Genomic DNA, 7697 nt, shown 5'->3' on the forward strand with positions numbered 1-7697 from the left:
TTTACTCCCTTTATAATATCTTAAGTTACTTAGTCTTAATGAGCTTGTGTAAATGGGTAACTTGTTCTGGTCACCTTGACTGCTGCCTCTGATGATTGATGTGAGACTAAAGTGGTTACTGGTGAAACAGGTTCATGGCAAGGGCTTACAGGTTGGTTATTAGCAGACACATTTTTCTACAGTTTCTTTTATGGTTCACACCTTCCAGGAAGTTAGTGTGAGTTACTTTATTTCCCCCTTTTAAGTAATTTCCAGTGCTGTTTGTTAGCCTGCATCTTTCAGAGCTAATCAAGACATGTATATTATTTGAGACTAAAATAAGTTATTGGCGTTGTCACTCCGAGGCCTTCAACTTTCTAACTGTTTGTTTCAGACTGACAACGTGGTTCATCTTGTTTTGTTTGTTTGTTTGTTTGTTTTCGGTTGGCCCCCCCCTTTCCACCCCCATAAAGGGTTTCTCTTTGTAGCCTTGGCTGTCCTGGAACTTGCTCTGTAGACCAGGCTGTCTGCCTCTCCCTCCTGATTGCTGGGATTAAAAGTGTGTGTCACCAAGCTCTCTGCTCCTTCCTTTAAAGAGGCTGCCAAATCTTTACGTGCAATGCCAGCCTCATTCCTGAGACACAATGTGTCTCCGGTCGGAGTGAACAGATTGGTTTGTATTAGACACCTGGTTGCCAGGGCTACCTTCAATTCTGGCAAAGTGGACATTGTTGCTATCAGTGACCCCTTCATTGACCTCAACTACATGGTCTACATGTCCAGGATGATTCCAACCATGGCGAGTTCAAAGACACAGTTAAGGCTGAGAATGTGGTTGAGGCTGAGAATGGGAAGTTTGTCAACAAAAGTGAAGATCATCATAGTCTTCTGGGAGTGAGAACCCGCCAACATCAAATGGGGTGATGCTAGTGTGCTAGTGCTGAGTATGTTGTGGAATCTATTGGTGTCTCCATCACCGTGGAGAAGACCGCGGCCCACTTCTGTTGATGTCCTCATGTTTGTGATGGGTGTGAACCATGACAAGTATGATAATTCCCTCAAGATTGGTGACAGTGTTTCCTGTATCGCCAACTGCTTGGCCCCTTTGGCCAAGATCATCCAAGACCACTTTGTCATTATGGAAGGACTCCATGCCATCACTGTCGCCTACAAGACTGTGGATGGCCCTTCTGGGAAACTTGGACATGATGGCCATGGGGCTGCCCAGAGCATCATCCCTGCATTCACTGGTGCTGCCAAAGGCTGTGAGCAAGGCCATCCCAGAGCTGAACAGGAAGCTCACAGGCCTAGCCCCCCACGTTCTTACCCACAATGTGTCCGTCGTAGATCTGACATGCCACCTGGAGAAAGCTGCCAAGTATGAATACATCAAGATAGAGGTAAAGCAGGCATCTGAGGGCCCACTAAAGGGCACCCTGGGCTATACTGAGAACCAGGTTGTCTGCTGTGACATTAACAGTGACTCCCACTTTTCCACTTCTGATGCTGGGGCTGGCTTTGCTCTCAATGACAGCTTTGTAAAGATCATTCCTGGTATGACAATGAATATGGCTCAGAAACAGAGAGTGGACTTCATGGCCTACATGGCCTCCAAGGAGTAAGAAGCTCGCCCTGGACCACCCATCTCAGCAAAAACACAGCAAGAGAGAGGCCCTAGGCTGCTGAGCAGTCCCTGTCCTAACTCAGCCCCTGACACTGAGCATCTCCCTCACAGTTTCCATCCCAGAACCCTGAGAATAACAGGGCTTAGGGAGCCCTACTCTCTTGAGTGCCATTAATAAAGTTCACTGCACTCCCCCCCCACAAAAATGGTGTGCGCCTCCACTGTCTTGCCTTGCAAGACCTGCATAGGTGCTTGTTGCCAAGCCTGACAACCAAGTTTCAATTTCCGGAGCTCAGATGGTAGAAGGAGAGGGTTGAGTCCTGAGACTGCACTTTGTCCTCCACTCGTTTGCACACAGAATATTAACATTTGGCTTCACACAGTGTTCGGTTTTACTTTTAGCTTAACTTTTTTAAAGGTGTCCACTCACTTATGATAAGAAATTTTGGCAACAAGAAACCATTTGCTTATCTAATACCAAGTTGTCAGCACTAAAACCCTAAAAATAAGTAACATTAAACAGACCTAGTGGAATGTTTTTATATGTATTATTAGTTGCGTTTCTTTTGCCCCGACAAAAGACTATAACCAAACACTATGACGAAAACAATGTATAAAAGAAAATTTTTAATTTGGTGCACATGGTAGCAGAAGGTTAGGGTCCATGACCAAAATGGTGGTGAGAATGGCAGCTGGCAGGTAGTCATGGTAACTGGAGCAGTAGCTGGGAGCTTGCATCGGAATCTACAAGCACAAGGCAAAGAGAGTAAACAATGGGTGGTGTGGGGTTTTGAAACCTGAAAGTCCACTCCCAACGACATGCATCCTCCAACAAGGCCACACCCCAAAACAGTTTCACCAATGAAACCAAACATTTACATATATGAGTTTATGAAGGCCATCATATATAATGATATATCTATATATCACATATATTACATATAATGATATGTGTATCATTATCATATATATGCACACATAAACATAGTTATATAAAATGATTAAAGAATAATAAATCATGAATTTGAGAGGAAGTGGTAGGAACACAGGAGGAGTTGAAGTAAGAAGAAAGAGATAAATACTGCAAATAGCACTCATATATGGAATTCTAGAAACAACAATAGATAAAGAAAATTGTGTGCCTTTACAAAATGGACTATAACTCAGCTATTAAAGTGAAATGAAATTCACAGGAAAATAACTGGATGCAGAAAAAAATCCATCGTGAATGAGGTAACTCAGACCGCAATGGATGATTATGGTTTATATTCATTTATATGTGAATGCTAGGTGTTACATTATTCATAATTAAGCTACAATTCATATAGCCATGGAGTCATAGAGTCACAATAAGTGACTAGGGTGAAGGATTGGATCACTCTAGGACTGGGAAATAGAGCACCAGGTTATGGACAGATGGGGGTGGTTCCTAGAATAGGAAACTTAAATGAGTAGGGGAAGGGAAAAAGTGGTGAAGGAGGGAATATGGGGAGGGAGAGGTAAAACCAAGGGTCCTTTGATGGGTAATATAGAAACCTATACAGTAGAAGCTTCTTGAAATATATGCATTTATAAAGGTCATCTAAATGGAATTGCCAAACAACAGGGGAGTTAGAGTCTCTTTTGGACAACTCTCATCAGCAAATAAAGCCTCTAGATCTGGGAATGTATTACATCTAGGTGAGTTGTTGGCCAAAGGGGCCCCATGAAAACCCCCAAATAACTCAAATAGCCAAAGCTATTGACTGCTTTCAACAATCTGATGGTAATACCCCATTATTGATGATGACTCCTACAAAACTCCTTGAACATGGAGAAGTCAAACTGATGCGTACATAAAGCATTCACCCCTACTGACTGGTTGACTAGCGTTCATGGTACTGGAAGACACTCCGCATGCTATCAAGAGAGAATGTAAACACTCACCAACCTACAAACTCTTTGGTGTACAATGGTGAACTGCCTGCAAGATGCTCTAGGGTAATCGTGGCACAATGCTTATGGGAGTAACTTACTAACATCCAATGGGAGTTAAGCCAGCTCCTTGAGATGGAACCCATATGCTGCACTGTTCAGGTGGCCAAGAATCTGAGAAGAGGTAGGCCAGCAGACTAGGGGAAAACCAAATATTAGTCTTCTACTGAAGGAATGTAGGAAGAAGACCCTTGACAGCACCTATACCCATAGGTCAGTGTCTTTCTCAACCATCATCAGAGAAGCATCCTCCTGCAGTAGAAAGGAACTGATACAGGGACACCCACCTGGACAATGTGCGGAGAGTTAGAGATCTTGGAACGCTCCATCCTAAATAGGATGTCTCTTTTAATTCTGTCCCCTCAAGATTCAGGAAATTTTGTAGAAGAGGGGATGGAAAGAGTTTTAGAGCCAGAGAGGATGGAGAACAAGAAACAAGGCCTTCTAAATACAGCAGGGCTGATGCACATGCGCACTTACAGAGATTGTAGCAGCGAGTGAAGCGTCTGCACAGGTCTGGGCCTGATGGAGCTGTAACACCGCGAGGGGAAAGGGACACAAGCCCACATCCCTAACACAGAGGTTGATATACAGAAATGAAAATTAGTTTTCCCTAACTGAGTCTCAGATGGCCAACACAAAATGAACTCACCGGCATATTTTGAGGTTCTTTGTCTTGCAATGCTTTGTCAGGGCTTTGGTTTTTGTCCTTTTTCTCCTTACAAGTCATTTGCATATATATTATGCTTTCCTATTCTGTGTTTTTATGTGGTTTCTGCGTGTATGAATGCATGTATCTCTGTGTCTGCATGTGTTGCTTGAACTTTTTCTTTGGCTCCTTTTATTGTATTTGTTATGCTTGTCTTGTCTTATTGTGGCTTATTTGCCTTTATATTATCTAATTGTATTATATTATTATTATTTTAGATGCCTGTTTATATCCTAATGAAAGGGAGAAGAAAAGGAGGGAATTTGGGTAGGAGAGAAAATGGAGAGTTTCTCAGAGAAGATGGAGGAGGGGAAACCATAATCAAAATATATTTTAAAAAACTATTTTCAATAAAAAATAAATTAAATAATTTATTTCAATATATATTTCAATATATTAAGAAATAGAAGTGATAGTCATGCAATTAAATAAATAAAACACAAAATAATCTGAAGAAGAAAAGAATTATGAGATATGTAGGGACACTGTAGCCAGCTTCTGTTGCTTTTCTCAACCCTCACACTACATTTTATGTTTGTCCAGAGTGCTATATTTAGATTTCAAAAGTTAAGAGTGCTGTTAACATTTCATCTGGTGTAGATTTCTACCATCCTTTACAGTGCTCTGCTTTACCTCTGGCTTGTGTGAATCTGATCTCCTCAAACTTGGTAAAGCACAGTCATTTGATTTTGTGTGTGCATGTGAGTGTACATTCTGTTTGTGTTTGTGTGTGCATGTGTACTAGTGTATGTGTGTGTGTTAAGTTTGTATATGTGTGCATGTGTACATGGATGTGCATGAATATGTATGTGTGTTCTTGCACATTCGTATGTGTGTGTGTGCTTACACGTGTGCACATGAGCTCACACATGGAGGTCAAATGTCAATAATAGGAGTCTTCCTCAATTGCTCTCTACTTCATTTATTCAAAGAGAGTCTCTCAATGAACTTGCAACTCTCCTTCTAGGTTATAGGTTGTCTAGCCAGAATTCCCAAGAGACTCTGCTTCTGCACCCCTAGTGCTCCTGGGAATGTAGGCCTGTAGCGCTATACCTGACTTTATGTGAACTCTGGGGATTAACCATGGGCCCTATAGCAAACACAGTAAGTACTTTACTGACTGAACACTGTCTTCAGTCTGAAATTCTTCTTTGTAACATGTGAACACTTGTAAAGTAGCCAGCTAAGTGCTACTATGACACACACACATGGCCATGCACACAACATGGCGGCATGCCTTTTTGTCTCCATTGTCCTTCAATATCTGCACCCTCTTCGCTCAATTGGAAGACGGCAAACTGAGCAGTGCATCTCCTCACCTCTCTTACTCTTCCAATGGATCACTAGTTTCCTTACGCACTGGGTTCCTGTCTCCCTCTCTATAGGACCAACGTCTATGCAAGTTCATTCTCTTCCTTAGTTATGTTTGGTTCTCTGCTGCATCTCCCAGTGCCTAAGATAATCCAGACATGCAGCTTCCTCATAAGGCTCGCAGAAGACAGGCACAGGGATGCTTCCTTTAGTCAGCATCCCTCTTCAGCAGCTGACCCACTGTCTCATTTTACTTTTTTTTTCTCTCTATCTTGGTTGGCAGAGAACCATTTAGAACTTCCTAACTTATTTTAGACCCTGTGGCAAGATGTCAGTAGAAAACCAGCCAGCCTAGTACAAAGGGGGCCCATTCCACAGGCTGTGGAGCCTTAAGAAGGTTGCATGAACTGAGGTGTGTAAGCATTGACACTGTTATAGGAATGGATCAGTGGATAGATGAAGTTAGTTTTTAAAAATAATTTTTAAGCAGTTAAACCACTTTCCCCTTTCTCTTTCCTCCCTCCAACAGCCCCTCTCCCCCAGGTACTCCCTCTCAAATGTAGCCATTATTCTCATGTGTAGCGGAAATGGAATACGTATGTTTATGTGTTTGCGCACATCCAGGGCTTCCAATCCTAGCTCCCAGAATGCTGATCCGTCTCAGCACCACTCGTTTCTTAAATGTATAACTATGGAGAGCCTTTTAAGCTTTTATTTAGTTTTACTATTTATTTTAGAAATTGTTTCTTGAGCACGTGGCTTCCACGGGCTTCCGGTTTCTTTGATATGTGGACAGACTTTTCCCCATTAAAGTCTCCTACCTGTGGCCGAATTAGAGGCACCAATTAAAAACACTTTTTACTTTTGGTATTTAACTAGGTCAAGCCATATTACTGCAAACAAAATGCATCATTACAGGAGTGATAATAATTCCTGGTATTATAGATGTTTTCTAAATTTGCCATTATATTTTCTACTCATGGTCGTGGATTCTCTGTTCTCTATTAAGCCCCGCGATTACTTCTGTATTAAATCCCACATACTTGAGTTCTTACATTACCTTTTGCTTTGTGTGTGTGTCCCATTTCCATTTACAGTTTATGGAACTGTAATAGAGTTCAGCCAAATAAAGACATATATCTGCATTATTTTCGGCATCCCTAGTATAAAGCATGTGTGAGTTTTCTATGCTATTTTCTCCTGCCTCAGCTAGTTTCCCCTCTTGACCAAATGGATCAGGTTATATGGCCAGTCATGAAAATTGTATGGCGTTTTTCGTTGCAAAAACTGTCTGAGCAAATGCACACACATATATTTTGGGCAAGTTATTAAACCTGACAGTAAAACCAAAATATTATTTCAAAAGAAATACCTCAGTCCACTGCCATCCACATGCCACTCCAAGACACACCTATTTGGGAGACTTCCTATTTTCTATGCTTCAAATTACTCTAAAATTACAGTCTACCCACCTGATTATCAGATGGAGGCACAGACACAGATACACAATATCTTTCCCTCTCTTCCAAACCTAATGAAGCAAGAGTTTTCCCTCTGAGTCAGACTCTGTCATTTCTCTGAGATTAAACAGCTAAATTGAGCCACCTGTGAAGGAAACAATGTGATTTACTTCCAGTCAAGGTAATTCCCCTTCTGACAACCCCAGATGAGAAACCAGAAACCTCTTGCTGCACTTTCTTTAGACTAAATAATTCCTGAATGGCTCTTATTTTCAGCACTATACCTTACCTCCGAACACTGGGCAGCAGAGTGATTTCTAAGGGTTTGCTTGGATGTTCTGCATTTTCAGCATTTTAAATTTCAATTAAACAGATATTGTTCTTGGCAGCTAGACATTTTCAACCACTGTTGTGTTGTGATAGTTGTTCGTGTGTCACTTCCATGGGCTGTGGGACAATGGTCTTGTACCCTGTAAAGTTTGGTCACTGGCATTGATTTAAATAAAATACTGATTTGCCAGTAGCCAGGCAGGAAGTATAAGTGGGGTGACCAGATAGGAGAATTCTCGCAAGAGGAAAGGCTCAGTCTGCAATCGTCACCCAGACGCTGAGGATGCAAGATGAGACTGCCTCACTGATA

General features: G+C 41.7%; 1 pseudogene; it reads left to right on the forward strand.

The window, feature by feature from the left end:
- The first annotated feature begins 598 nt into the window (after positions 1–598).
- On the forward strand, positions 599–1601 carry LOC146889908 (glyceraldehyde-3-phosphate dehydrogenase pseudogene; annotated as a pseudogene).
- The last annotated feature ends 6096 nt before the right edge of the window (positions 1602–7697 follow it).

The sequence above is a fragment of the Myodes glareolus genome, chromosome 24 (assembly GCF_982192425.1).
Source record: "Myodes glareolus chromosome 24, mMyoGla1.1, whole genome shotgun sequence".
NCBI classification, from domain to species: Eukaryota; Metazoa; Chordata; class Mammalia; order Rodentia; family Cricetidae; genus Myodes; species Myodes glareolus.